The following is a 15,299-nucleotide window of genomic DNA, read 5'->3' on the forward strand; positions in this document are numbered from 1 at the left end:
ATACAAAAAATAGCTCTATGCAAGAACTGAAAAAAGTCTTCATTTTCAGAACTTCAAATGTTCTTTATCAATTCGAATGAATATTTTCTTTTTTTTTCTATTGGCAGCACCATATGCATGCACTACAGAAATTACTCTATGGGAGTTTACATGTTTATATAGATGTATATGTTATTCTTCATGATACATTTCCTGCCAACACTCTGAATGGAGAAACTTGGTTCTGAGAAACTCCTGTATTCCAATGGACACATCTCCTCTCCCTTCTTCTGCCTCTCTGCCCTCTCTTCCTTTGCCTAGTCTGTCTTTACAGAGGCCTCATGGCCCCTCTGCCCTCCGGGGAAGTCTCCTGTGGGATCTTGCAAAACAGATCCCGAGTGAGCTGAAACACTACCAGAATGTCACCCAGACTTGTGTGTCCTCTTATCCTTACTACAAGGTCTCAGCTGGCTCATCACCTGCTCCAAGGAAAAGCCCTGTGCACTCCAGCCACTCCTTTGCCCAGAGCACTCCTGCACCTCCTCACCACCCCAGCCTGCCTTCCCCAGGAGCCCAGTTTCACCCTCCACGTGAGCTGTCCCACCACGTGTGTGTAATTCCACGGGGATAGGAGAGAAGGAGGTGCCAGTAAAGGGAACATGACTGGGATGTTGAATGTGGGGCTCAGAAGACAGGACGACTCAGAAGAGGGGCAGGGGAGGAAAAGATAGAAGTGACACATGTGCAGTGTTGATGGTGAGGTCACCTCTTGTACAGAAATCTCATGGGCTGGGTTCTGGTAGGAGCCATTCTGAGGACAAGAAGACAATCACACCACCACTCATCCCACCACCAGAGATGATATACAGGCAGGAGGATGGGGAGAGGCAGGCAAAGGGGACATGGCTGCAGTGTTGATTGTGAGGTCACTTCCACTGCAGCTGCCTGATTGGCCCTCAGCAGATGTGCTGGCCAGCAGGCTTTGGGACGTCACCCAGCGCCTCAGAGAGTCCACCCAGCAGAAATGACTGCCCTCGGGAGGGGAGAGGGTGATGCAGGTGACAGGGACCCATCTGATTGCTGACTGCGAGGGCACCTCTGCTGTAGCCACCTCACCAGCCCATGGCTGGCAGGCAGGCAGGCATGGCTCATGGCCACTCTGCTCAGGACTAGCCCTCTGCAGCAGACCTGCCACCAAGCTGTGCACAGCTCCTCACCTAGGTCTCCTCCCACCGCAGCGTGCTGTCCCTGTGGCCCAGGGACACCATGGACATTACCTGGAGGCTTCCTTTGGCAGATCAACCTTCCCAAAATAGCACATGATGTATTGGTACAAACCAGAGGGTTTTTTTGTTTGTTTGTTTTGTTTTTTTAGTGTGTGATATCAAGAAGGAGTCATTCTGCAGGCTCCAATGTACGCTTTGATGATGGGTGGGGGAGCTGAACTGTGCAAGGCCTGCTGGGACAGCCCTGCACCACCCTACAAGGAACTGACCCTCACTTTGTTTTATCCACACCTCACTGCCAACAGGGGACCTTTGTCCAAATCAGCCTCAGATCCACACTTGCGATTTCATCTCAGAGGGGCTTCACTTGCAAAGAAGAGTCCACGAGTGAGCTAATGCCCAGGCTGTGCCTGAGCTGATCAGGCAAGAGCTCCTGAACCTGCAGGCCTCAACCAGATCAGGGACACAGTGCAAAACGTGCTCAGCTGAGTTGGACACCTGACCTGTCAGGTCAGAAATGACTGCCTTAGAGAAGAGAGGAGCATGTGGAAAGGAGAGGGACATCATTCTGAGGGGGCTTGCAAGTTATTTGCATAAAACAACTCTAGCGTTGCAAGCTGCTTCTCAGCTATGATCCATGAAGTATTTCCTGCTGATTTGCGGGCAAGTGCTTGAGCATCACTACTCACTGTAGTAGGCATATCTGGGAGAAGTGGTTTCAAAGGCCAATGCAACGGAAGGCATCAGACCCTTTCAATTCATCTCCCAAGAACATACCTGCCCATCTCCAAAGACCTCTCCACAAGGCCTTCACTCCTCCAAAGAGCTGCCGGCAAGCTAACGCCTAGCTGGCAATGAGCAACGCCCACAGCCTCCTCCTCCCTCAGCAAACACTGCTGCAGGTGAAAGCTCTCACTAGGAAAAGCAAATGAGATGAAAGCAGGGAAAAAGCAGGCTAGGTTTTCATCTCAGAGCAAGCAGAAACACTCCCTGGCCTTTAGTCTGGATCCTGCCTGCACATCCTGGCAAGAGCTGAGGAAACGCAAGGCCTGAACCTCAGCGCACAGGTGGCAGCAGGCTGCCAGCATCCCTGGCTCACGCCACCAGGGCAGCCTGGGCCCTGCGAGCCAAGGCACCTCCTCACCTCGCAGTGCTCCCAATCTCTCCATCCTGGCGGCACTCCCACGCACAGCACTGCTCTCTCCAGACATCTCCTCCCACGTGCAGCACACAGACACTGGGGCCACACCCGTCCCCAACACAGGCCACCCCCCCACCACTGTGACACGCTGCACCCACTGCCCCATGCCTCACAGGGGGTTGCCAACCAACATGTGCCTGTGTCTCAGGGACACACAGGGCACAGTACCAGACATGGCAGCAGCCAGGGCACCCCCAAGGGCACCAAATCACACAAACACCAACTCTCCAGACTATCCTGTTGCTTCTAGTCCTCCAAGGCCTTGCAGGAGGAGCTTCCTCTGAACAGCCACTCACAGCCCAGGTCCTCTTCAGTTCCCACGTCGAGGAATCAAAGCATAGAGATGCTGTTCAGACCGTGAAGGAAAATCTCACAACCCCTGGGGTTTTGACGGGGCATAATTTCTACAGCACACAGACACTGGAAATCTGAGATTACTAACCTCACTACTCACACCAGTGCTAGATTCATTTAGCAACATAAAAATTCAGGCTGGACTCCCTGGCCACCCATAGCAGGTTGTAAGAACTGCAAAGTCAAACTCCATGTCTATGTTTACCAGAGAACACCATCCTCATTTGAAACCTAGCACTATGAACTCATGATGACGGAATGCAATAACATTTGTATCAGATAATGTGGAATATTATCATCTACTTCTGCTTGATTTATTTGTTGCATTTCTATATTGCTGTAGAACTTTGCAGGCATCAATCCCTCCTCCGGGCACACTCAGTAAAACCAGAAGTGACCTCACCACCAACATCCAGGCCATGTGCCTTCTCCTGCCCTAGCAGCTGCTCAGATAAAGTGACCTCACAAGCATGTACCCCCAGCACGTGCCTGCTGCTGGACTATGGGCTTCAGAGTCACAAGTTTCCTCAAGATAATTTCCCCAGCCATTTCCTACTGCTGGCCTATCAGGTACTATGGCAAAAGAGACCTCCCAATCCACATCCACACCTATCTGCCTATGGCTGACCTATCAGGGACTCAGAAGGAGAAGACCTCAGAGTCACCTTCACAGCCACGTGCCTGTCACTGGCCCACAACCCCCTGATACAGAAGTTACCTCACTATAACTTCCCCAGCCATGAGCCAAATGCTGACCTATCAGCTGCTCAGGCAGAATTGAGCTCCAAAGCACATGTCCCAGCTGTGGACCTGCTGCTGCCCCATCAACTGTTCAGCTGGAAGTGACCTCACAAGCACCTTTCCAGCCACCGCTCTGCTGCTATCCAATCAGGTAATCACTCAGAAGTGACCTCATCATCACTGCCCCCCATGGCTCAGAGAAAAATTTCTGGGGTCAGCAGGGACTTTTGGGGTGGCAATGGCACCCCCACCTGTTTCTAAGCTGCTCCCCCAAACACGCTGTCTTTTGGGTGCAGAGGTCTGACCTCAATTTGCAGGAGGGATTCTCCTGGGCACTCAGAGACACCCATGCCAGACTCGGGACATGTTGAGGGAAACCCATCCCACCCACACCAAACCCTTCCTGGGACCTTCCTGGGTGCTCAGGCCCAGAGGAGGAGGGGGTGGTGGGCACAGCCATGTCCCAGACTAGCCTCCGTCAGGCCTTCAGCTCCACAGTGTGTCACAGCTTCAAGTGAGCTCTCTGAAGCAACACTTCTCTCATTTGAAGCCATGCCCTTGGTGCATAGAGAAGACTTTAGGCGGACACACGGGAGACAGGAGAGAGAAAGGGCAGACCCCAGGGTACAGAGCTGGGGCTCACAGCACCATAGAGGGGGTGCCACAGGCCAAATGAGCAACCCAAAGAGGTAGACAAGTCCTTCCTTTCGCAGTGATTGGAAAGCCCCGTCTCTGAAAGTATTCAAGGAGGATGGAGCCTCCCTTCTGCAAGAGTTGTCCCAGGACTGTGCAGAGATGAGGAAGAGCAGGAAGGCTGGTTGTAGGGACATTCTCAAGCTTCAGCAGCTGCAGTGCTGGGAGCTGGTCACCTCACAAATTTCTGAATGAGCCCAAATGCAGGTCCGGAGGCATTGCACTGCCTTCCAGGCTCTGCACCGGAGCCTGGACAGTAGCCCTGCAGTGTGTGGGCATGTCCTGAGAAGCCCAGGGTCAAAACGATGGGACATGCAGGGAGCCAGGGCTGTACAACCCCCTCAGGAAAGCCGGGGTGCCTGTGGTGGGAGGATCCGGGTGCCAGGGCTGTACAGCACCAAGAGAGCTAGGGTCCCAGGGAAGGTCCAGAGTGTCAGGGACTGTACCCAGGGGAGAAGCGCTGCCTCGAGGTCATGCTGAGAAGCCCAAGGATCCACTGAACCCCAGAGAGGAAAAACAGCTTTCCCCAGGCTCAACCCAAAGGGAAGCTGGGCAAAATTCACAGGAAATGGGAAAACTTCCCCAAATTTGCTACCTGGCCCTGCCCATGGCTTTGGAGCCTAGTAGGGACCAGGGTCGCAGAAAAAGCCCTCCAGATGATGTGTGTTAAGGGCATGTTTGCTCTTTTCTGGTGCATCATCTCTATCTCAAGCACCGCAGACCAAGAAACCTTTCTGGAGACTTTTAAAAGCAAAGAGCCTGCTTTGGTGCCTCAAGGAGGAAGGCTGCATCCTGTCCCAAACTGTCCTACATCCTACTTCTACAAAAAGAGCAACCCACAGTAATTACCAGTTTTGAGGCTCACCAAAGCATCTCAGCATATGGCCATACGTTGTGCTGTTTTATCCCACATGACTTTGATTCTGTCTTTGAAAAATCCCAAACCCCAAACCAACTCCCAGACTCCAGGTTACTACACAGTTGTGCCCAGTGCAGAGACCTGTCTGTGCAGGGGTGCAGAAGTGACCTCTCCAGTGCCCCATTTGAGATATTTCACAGTCTTTGGCACTGTCTGGAGACGTTCCAGAAGGATTTATCAGCAGCTTTGGAACATAACTGGGAACTGAAGGGAGATGGCCACTTTCCAGGACATGAGGGGAAATCTCTCTGCTCTCTCCTGGTCTGTGCCATCTCCATGGCGCTGACCTACTGAGCCCCAAGATGACACCAGCTGAGGTCACAGTGGGATGTGCCGCATCACAGGGAGGTCTCCCTGGTGCCATGGCAGAGTCCTCACTTCCCTGCGAGGCCTGGGCACTGCTGGACACTGCTTACGTGCTTCCCACTGCTGCCCTTCAGAGCTGCTCTACGGCATGGAGTGGCGACAGGAGGCAGCAGGGCCACGTTGGGGCCCCTCACCGACAGGCAGAGGAGCAGGGACACATTGGAGAGGAGTTTTGGGTGACGAGATGGGAAGAACGTCCTTTTTCCCCGGTCGGACAGGCAAGTTGAGCACAAAGGGACAAGCGAGATGGAGGACTGCTGGACTGAGACCATCACCCTGGACCACAGTTCCTTGTTCCCAAAGCTCCTGCGGCTCTCCACCAAGGGTAAGGGCTTCGGGAGCTCCTTCCCGAGGTGTTGCACACAGAGTGCTAATTCCAAAAATGGCTGTGGGTCCTGGGCAGTGGGGGTGGCTGGACAGGGTGGGGGCTGCCACGAGAGCCCTGCCTGAGGGTCCCACCTGGCTCAGGGGACAATGTGGCAGCCAGAACTCCTGGGTCCTGGGGCTGGGGCTGCCCTGAGCCCCAAGGCTCCCGTGCGGTTGGCTCCATCCCCTCATGGCAGGAGGAAATCCAGGTCCAGATTTCCCTGGGAGTGGGTCCCCCTTTGGGATCTGGCTCTGGCAGGAAAGGGGTCCTGCATCCCAGAGGTTGGGGTGTCCTGCAGCTCCTGTGGGGCTCTCACGAGCCTGCTGGAAATGCCCATGCTGGAAATGAATCCTTCACCTTGTAACAACCCCAAGGTGTCTACTTCTTTGGGAGAACCTCTCTTCCTTCCCCCTGGATCCTTTTATGCTTCCCGCTTAGAGCATGGTTTGGGCTCAGAGATGTTGTCCTCACAAGACCACAACCCCTGTCCTCCTGCAAATGGGGGTCAGACCTCTGCACCCAAAAGACAGCCTGCTTGGGGGAGCAGCCTGGAACCAGGTGGGGGTGCCATGGCCACCCCACAAGTCCCTGCTGACACCAAGCATTTTTCTCTGAGCCGTGGGGGGAAGTGCTGGGGGGAGTCCAGCAGGGCCATCTGCCCCAGCCCCCTCCCGGCCACACACCTCTGCTGCCCAGCACCGGCAGGCCCACAGCTGCTCTGCCCTGGCTGCCCTGTGCCCCCGGGGATCCTCAGCCCTCCAGAGTGACCCACAGGACCCAGCCTGGCCCCACAGAGAGCAGCCCCTGCCTGGCCGCGGCCCAGCCCTGCCAGGAGCAGTGCGAGGGCTGCCGAACCCCGGGGCTGCCGGGGCCCCAGGGGTGACAGGCCTCTGCCCTGCCCTGCACTGGGGGCAGCAGGACACTGCCCGCTGGCTCTGGCGCCCCAGCCATGCCCAGGGCCCCCACGATAGCAACAGGGCCGGGACCAGGACAGGCCCCGGGGGGGGCTGCTCCCCCGCACCTGGCACAGCCCCAGGCACAGGGCAGCCAGGAGCCCCGCAGGGCCCCTGAGGCAGAGCCCAGCCCCGGCGGGGCAGTGGCCGTGCCCTAGGTCCCCGCACTGCCCAGCCATACGGGGCTACACTGCCCCCAGGCCCTGCGACGCCTCGCGCTGCCCTGTGCTGCCGCCCACAACATGGCGCCTCACCGCGGGGGAGGGGGAGGAGCCGCCCATGAGGTCACACAGGGCCGCAGTGTTGCCATGGCATTTCCCCCAGTGCTGCCCTCCTATTGGCCGGCAAGGGGAGGAGGGTGGGGCAGGGTATGACTGGTGGCTCTGTCAGCCAATCAGAGTGTGGCATGTGGAAATCCAGCTGGGAAAACGGAGCAGGAGCCAAGCCTCAGGGAGGGAGTGGGCAAGAGCGGGTGTGAGTGGGGTTGGTGGGGCTGTGGGCACCTTCAGCTGCCAGCGGGTGCCCTCCCGCCAGGGCAGGGGCAGCAGTGCTGGCAACAGGGCTGCTTTCCTGCAGGAGCTGCAGTAGGGGCTGGTGGGGCCGTGAGCACGGCACAGAGAGACCGGGGACAGAGCGGGCAGCTGCCTGCAGCCAGACGTGGTGGCCTGCCCTGAGAAGCTGGGCCGGGGCGGCTGCTGGTGTTGGGGGCAGGAAGCTTTGCCCCTGCCGGGGGTCAGAGATCCATTTGGAAATGTTTCCCTGAGCTGCTGCTGCCAGTGCAGCCCCCAGGTGCTGCTCCGAGCTGCGTTTTGGATCTGCTGGGCAAAGTGTGAGCAGGCTGCTGGTGTCCTTGTGAGGGGCCCTTCCCAGTGGTGTCTTTTGTTCTGAAAAAGGCATTTCTGAGTGGCTCTGAGAGAGGCTGTCCCTGTGTGTCACAGCGTGCCTTAGCCATTGTTTTTGCTCCAGGCCTCTTGCTTTGCCCTGAGACCTGTGACCCTGGCAGCAGCCTGCAGGGTGTTTCCAGAGCAGCTCTGTAAGTGGGAGCTGTTTTGCTTGTCAAGGGCCTTGAAAGTGGCTGAACGGCCAGAGCTCCAACTTGCCGTTGTTATTTCCATGCTCCTAGGTCAGGGTGAAGAGCTGCTGACTTGTGGCTCTGCTGGTTTCACCAACTGAGATGCCCTGGCCTGAGTCCTTCCACGTGTCTCCAGTTGTCAGGGCATAAAACAGGAGAATGCTGGTTGTCCTGGATGTGTGGAGGATTTGCTGGGTTTGTTCAGCATTGGGGAAGGAAGCAGACTTGTGAGTTGTGGGAAGGCTTCTCCCTCTGCCTGGGCGTGAGGCCCTGCTGTCTAAAGCATGAGGTCACTTCTGAGTGATGAACTGATTGGATAGCAGCAGAGCTGTGGCTGGAAAGGTGCTTGTGAGGTCCTTTCTACCTGAGCAGTTGACAGGTCAGGAGAAGACCCATGGCTTGGTTGCTGGTGGTGAGGTCACTTCTGGGTTTGTTGCGTGTGCTCAGAGGAGGGATTGAGCCCTGCAGAGATCCACAGCAATACAGAAATGCAACTCATTAATCAAGCAGAAGTAGATGTTGCCCATCATCTGGCACAAATGTTATTCCACTCTGTCATCATGAGTTAGTACTGCTACGTTTAACATGTGGATGATGTTCTCTGGTGAATGTGGACGTGGAGTTTGACTTTCCACTTGTTGCTAAGTAGAAGCTGGCAGCCTCCTGCCGGTCAGCTAGGGAGTTGAGCTAGACTTTTGAGGGTGCTAAATTAATGTAGTGCTGGTGTGAGCACTGGTGTTAGTAATCTCTCCCAGGGTGCGTGTGCTTTAGAAATTGCCCCTGCCAAAACAGCAGGGAGCTTGTGAGATTTTCCTGCCAGGTCTGAATGCTGTCTCTGTCTTTGAGGTGTCCACCTGCTTTTATGACACATTTGGGACTGTAACGTGTTAGAGGTCTCTGATTTCTGTCCATGTATGCAGTCATTGGGGAATGGGTGCAAAGGCTGTTGGAGGAGACAGAAGGAGTGTCACCCCCCAAAAAGGTATCTATCTGCCACATTTTCAAAGAGATTTCTTGTTCAGAGAAGTTGAGGCACAAGAGAGAAGCAAGGGCTGGCCTGACCAGCCCCTCTGAGAGCACTTGCTCTCTGCTTCCTGGAGGTGGGAAGTGAGCAGGCCCCAGGCTGTGAGTGGATGTGCAGAGGCAGTGCCTGTTGCAAAGCCTTGGAGGCCTAGAAGGGAATGGAGGGGATGGAGAGTTGGGCTTTGTGTGTTGTGGGGCGCTTGGGGGTGCCCTGTGTGCTGCCATGTGTGGAGCTGTGCCCTGCGTGTCTCTGATGCAGAGCAAGCGTTGGCTGCCAACCCTCTGTGAGGTGCCCTGTGATGGAGCCATGTAGTGGCCCCAGTGTTTTGCTGCTCAGCGTGGGAGGAGGTGGCTGGAGAGAACAGTGCTCTGCTCCCAGAGCCCAGCCTGCCATCACAGTGTCCTTCTGGGAGACCTGGGTGAGGACTGTTGGTGACCGTGTTGCCTCCTTGGAGCATCCTGGTGTGAGGCAGGGCTGCTCGCAGTTTGGTGGTTTCTGTCGGCTGAGGTCTGGCTTGCAGTTTCGGAAGGTCTTGATGCTTCCGTGAGTCTTTGGGATTTTACTGACTCCCTTGGAGAAAGTCATCTTCTCCCTCCTTAAAGGCTTTCTGTTGCATCTGGACCCTCATTGCATCTTCCCATCCCAGACCCTAATCCATTCCTATCCCTCAGAGAGATGGGTAGTTAATCAAAGCAGTCAGAGGCATTTCTCCACTTTGTGCCTACGCAGACCCTTGCAGACAGGGGAGATGCCACCTCACGAGAAGTCAGGTCTCTGAGGGCGATGGGTGGTTCTGAGACACCTGTCCTTGGTGAGCGGTGGAGGCGGCATCTCCAAAGCCGCTGGTGTCTTTGGCAAGAGTCTCAGTCTAGCAGATTCCTTGAGGCTGCAATGGGGGAGACATGTGGAGGTAGGGATCCAATGCCCTGCTCAAGGCAGGTGCCAGTAGTTGAGGTGTCTTGGGTCCTTTTCCAGGGAAGTTTTGATCAGGCTCTCACCAATACAGCTCAGCATGGAGGGGAGACATTTGCCCCTGCCTGTTGAGACTCTGTAAGGCCAGCAGAACTGACAGTAACACTCCAATTCTTTCTTTCTTTCTACGTTGCTCCACTCCTGGAGGTTCCCAGTGCAGTCCTGGAGCCCCTGAGGGTGGAGGCAGGATGCCAGGGTGTGTCCCTGTGCCTGTCAACATCTTTGCCAACATCTGTGAAAGCAGCTGCAAGTCACTGAGAAGAGGCTATGTATGAATGGAAAGGCTTCCATAAATGCGCCTGGCTTCTCTGGGTGACTTGGGGTGTGGGTTCACCTCCTGGTACCTCTGCTGTGCTGCAAATTCCACATCCCACAACTGCTGTTACTGCCAGCCTGCTCAGCAAATGCTGTAGTGCCCCCTCTTTTTCCTAGAAGGTTGTGGTGCCATATAGGACGAGTCCAAGACCCTTATAATAAATGCCCCCATGTCTTGAGTGCCTTTGTGTGAGTGCCGCAAAGCCTCCGTAGCTTGACCTGAGGAAGTCTGACAGCTCTTGGGCCCCTGGCTCTGCGAGGGGTGAAGATGTGTCCAGGGCCAGGTTGCCCATGGCACCCAGCCCTCCGTGCCCTGTGAAGCCAGCTGTGGAGCCTGGACTGCTGCTGCAGAGCCTGCACAGCCAGGACAGCTGGCATTTCAGCAGCCGTCCAGTGTGGGGCTGTCTCATTGCTTGGGCCTCATGTCAAAGCCTCTGCACCCTTTTTCCCTTCCCCGGGGCTCCTTGTCCAAGTAAGTAAAGGAAAGGTCCTGAGGTTCCTTTGGGCTTGGGAGCCCTTCTGGACTCTCTGCTGTTTCTACACTGTATCTGTATCTTTTGTATTACTAAAGAAAATCCCCATCCCTGCCATCCCTAGGTGGAGGTTCCTGAGGGGATGGAGGTGGAAAGCAGCAGCCTGCTGTGCCCAAAGCAAGCAGCATCCTTCCCTCTGAAAAGAGCAGCATCTCCCAAGGAGCCAGCTCTGTCCCCGATCTTGTGCTGCTCATTTGCACAGGCCTTGTGAGCCCAGAGTGCCTTGGCCACCTTGTGGTGTCACCTCAAGAGCTTCGCTGTGTGTCTGGGTTGAGGAGCCAAGGGAAGGCAGCGAGCAGAGCAGTGCCTGGGGAGTGTGCAAGAGGCAAGTGTCCTGCATCCATCTCTTCTTGGTGGCACCTGATTGTATCAAGCAGAAGAGGCAGCTCTGTGGGACAGAGACAGTGTGTTTGTAGACTAGGTGGCAGAGCAGAGGTCTGGCGTCAGGTTGATGCCTGGTGCAGTGCTGAGTTGATGTGACCATGTCAGCAACCCTTTGCAGTGCAGCTGCTCCCTCAGCTGGTCTCTGTCCCTAGAAATGCACCAGAAATGGAAGTGGTGTCCTGCTGTCATTGTGTAGGTGCTGCAGTGCAAAGGCTCCCAGCTCGGACTTGATGGCACTAAAGGAAAAGCAAGACCAATTGTTGCCTTTTGTGATTTGTGTGCAGGGTGACAGAGTGGAGCTGTGCCATGACCTGGAGAGAGTCTTTCCAGGAGATGACAACCGTTTGCAGAAGACTGTTCTGTACGGAGTGATAACAGCTTAATGAAGGGATATGCAAGTGGCCCAGGTGAGCTTCTCCTCTCCTCTCACTTCAGCCTCAGCACCTGACAGACCAGCTCGATGCATATTGCTGATGTTTGTGTTTGTGAAGTCATTCGGGCTCAGTATCTCCTAGGCCACCAGCAGACACATTGCTTCTTTTTGTACAGGTGCAGGAGCACTTGGTAGAGCAGCAGTATGGAGATGAGTGTTGTTTGTGCTTCTGGGGATGGTGTGCCTCAGTCCGTGCTAGGCCAGCAGCATGCACGTGGCTTCAATGCAGACTGTGAGGTCACTTTTGTTTCAGTATTGAGAGGCCAGTGGTGGGCACATGGCTGCTGTTTTCGCTTGTGAGGTCATTCTTGCCTTCCTATAAAATAGACCAGTAGATGGCACGTGGCTTTGCTGAAGCCTGTGAAGTCACTACTTCCTCGGAATGGGATAGGCAAGCAGCAAGCCACGTCCTTTGATAGACACTGTTAGGCCAGTTCTGCATCTATAAATGACAGCCAACAAGGAAACACTATATCACTGATTGTGTTTGTGAGGTCAGTGGTGGCTCAGGGCCTGCTAGGCCAGTGCTAGGTGCGTGGGTGCTGTTTTCAATTGTGAGGTCAGTGGTGGCTCAGTGCCTGCTAGGCCAGTGCTAGGTGCGTGGGTGCTGTTTGTGGTTGTGAGGTCAGTGGTAGCTCAGTGCCTGCTAGGCCAGTGCTAGGTGCGTAGCTGCTGTTGGTGGTTGTGAGGTCAGTGGTGGCTCAGTGCCTGCTAGGCCAGTGCTAGGTGCGTGGCTGCTGTTTGTGGTTGTGAGGTCAGTGGTGGCTCAGTGCCTGCTAGTCCAGTGCTAGGTGCGTGGGTGCTGTTTGTGGTTGTGAGCTCAGTGGTGGCTCAGTGCCTGCTAGGCCAGTGCTAGGTGCGTGGCTGCTGTTTATGGTTGTGAGGTCAGTGGTGGCTCAGTGCCTGCTAGGCCAGTGCTAGGTGCGTGGGTGCTGTCTGTGGTTGCGAGGTCAGTGGTGGCTCAGTGCCTGCTAGGCCAGTGCTAGGTGCGTGGCTGCTGTTTGTGGTTGTGAGGTCAGTTGTGCCTCAGTGCTTGATGGGCCAGTGCTAGGTGCGTGGGTGCTGTTTGTGGTTGTGAGGTCAGTGGTGGCTCAGTGCCTGACAGGCCAGTGCTAGGTGCCTGGGTGTGGTGGATGAATGGCACGGACTCAGGAGGGTTTGTGTCCTGAGACATTTATTATTTATTTCTGAGCATATTTAAAAAGTTAGCTGCTTCAGTGATTTCACAGACACACTTTGCTAAGCCAATCATCATACAGATTATGTCACAGGGAGCCAATCATTGCACTGATCACGCACGCAGCGGTCACGCCTTGTACTCTGCTACTTGTTTGGAAAGGCTGTCTTGCCCTTAACCTTGGTTCCCACTGGCTTCTGATAGTTTATCTGTACTTTCTCAGGATGTTTCATTCCCAGCTGCACCGGTGTCCTTGGGTATGTTTGTCTGAGGCTCCTGTTGCTTGCTACTTGCAACTTTCCACCAGTTTAACCCTGTCATGACCCTCCACATCTCCCCCTTCTTTTACTAATTGAAGGGCTAAGGCTGTATGGATCTGCAGGGTCATGACTTGCTTCATACTCCGGTCAATCATCCTTCACACGCAGCTCAACAAGCATCGTACACAGATTAGTATTGCAAGAAACATAAAAATTACAATAAGTAAGTCCTAGAGTCAGTATGCATTTTAACCAAGGCCCTATAGCAAATATAGGCCAAAGACCATTATTAGCACGAAGCAGCATATTTTATAGCTCCATCAGCACTATCAGTGTCATGCTGATAGGGTATAGCCTTGCGGAAGCAACATATTTTATAGCTCCATCAGCGCTATCAGCGTCATGCTGATAGGGTACAGCCTTGCGATTACGCGCTCCTCCCTTTTATCGGATTAGTCTTTATTCGAGGCCATAGGATGGCCATAGGTTTACTTCATCAATATCAAACCCCGTTTGTTTGTCTACAAACATTATGTGCTGGATTGTCTTTTGCATGGCACCTTGTAGGCACGTCACTAAACATGGTAATATCAACAAAAGGCATATTAGTATTCCCAACACCAGTAGCTCTCCCTTTACTAGTGATAGCAACCATCCCGACAAACCCCATCCTTGGAACAGGTTTTGTAACCAATCGTCTTTTTGCTTTTTAATGTCTAAGGCTAGGTGTTTGAGGTTGTTGATTTTTCCTTCAGTCAGGGTCGAACAGTCGCTCAGGTTGAAGCAACACATGCCTTTGAACTCTTCACATCCGTGGTTGTGTTGTAAAAGAAGGTAATCAATTGCTGCTCTGTTTTCCAACACGCCAGCACGCAGGGCTTGCATATCTTTAAGCATTGCTGATAGAGCAACAGAAGTAGCATTGATAGTCTTAGCTAAAGAACATGCGATTCTTCTTAAAGTTTGGTAGTTCATAGCAACTCCCACCCCAGGTGTAAGGAATGCTGTGGCTGAGATTTGTGATGCTGAGAATAAGATTACTTCTGAATTGCATTCAGGGTCGAGGGATGAGACCTCCCTCCTGTTTCGTGTTTGATCTCTAGTCATATCCTCCAGCTCTCGTTTGCTTGGCATATAGAGGCTCAAGCGACCGAGAGTACAGGGGCCGCCAGTAGCATTGGCTGGAATGTAGGAGTAAGCTTTTACCCCGCATAGCCAAAACATTCCTGTAGGGAGCACAATATGTGCATAGTTAAAGGTTACATTGGTTGTGTGATTACATTTAAGAGAAGGCCCATCTTTCGTAAAGTTATGGCATGCTCGAGTTTTGCTGGTACAGTTTACCATCACAGCACACTCAACCGCAGGAAACATTCCCTTCACCTTAAGTTCTATCAGTGTTTCATCATACGGTGTTGTGACAGAACCCCATCGAGACATCTGACCAATTGTATTGACGACATCGAAATTTGCCAATATTGATTTGTTTCACATTGTCTCCAGGGGTATAGGAAAACCAACAGTGCAAGCGGTGTAAATTTGGCTCGCTGAAATTCCTCCTTCTAGACAGAAGTGAGTGGCATTTAGTATTTCCCTAGCTAACTTTTCCCAAATATTGACATTGCTGTCCCATGGGTTTGAGATCAATGTTGTCACCGGGGCCGCCTGGATTAGGAACACAAGCATCTGTGTGGTACCCCAGACGTTTCCACTATTCCTGGTCATCAGATGATGGGGTGCGTGGGTCGGACTGCTCATGCTCTCGAGTGGTGTTGTCAGCATCACGAGGGTCAGGATCCACTGCGGGGCGAACCAGCCTGGCCGGGAGCCATCGTGCGCCATCTCCTGTGGAGACACAAGCATACCCTCGACCCCATGTTAGCAATTTGAAAGGTCCTTCCCATTTTCCTGTCTGTAGCGATTTTACCCAAACCTTTGCACAACTACCGTGTTCTACACTGTCAATCTGTTTTAAGGACGTAAAATGTCGTAATAGCACTGGTTCATGTGTCCCCTCTCCTAGCGTCAAGTGATTCAGCACATATAAAGCTTTCTGCAGTCTAGCTTGTGGGGGTTCCCCCAGCATTCCCCGTTTTTGTTTTTCTAACATTGTCTTTAGGATACGGTGTGCCCGTTCCACGATGGCTTGACCCTGAGGGGAATGCGGTATGCCAGTGACATGCCGCACTCCCCAAGTTTGCAAAAAGTGTCGGGTTCGGTCACTCACATAGCCTGGGCCATTATCAGTTTTTATTTGATGAGGGATGCCCAGAGCAGCAAAAGCCCCTCGCCAATGGCAAATTATATCACGGCTTTTTTCTCCTGTCTCT

Source organism: Apteryx mantelli, chromosome 11 (assembly GCF_036417845.1).
Source record: "Apteryx mantelli isolate bAptMan1 chromosome 11, bAptMan1.hap1, whole genome shotgun sequence".
Classification (NCBI taxonomy): domain Eukaryota; kingdom Metazoa; phylum Chordata; class Aves; order Apterygiformes; family Apterygidae; genus Apteryx; species Apteryx mantelli.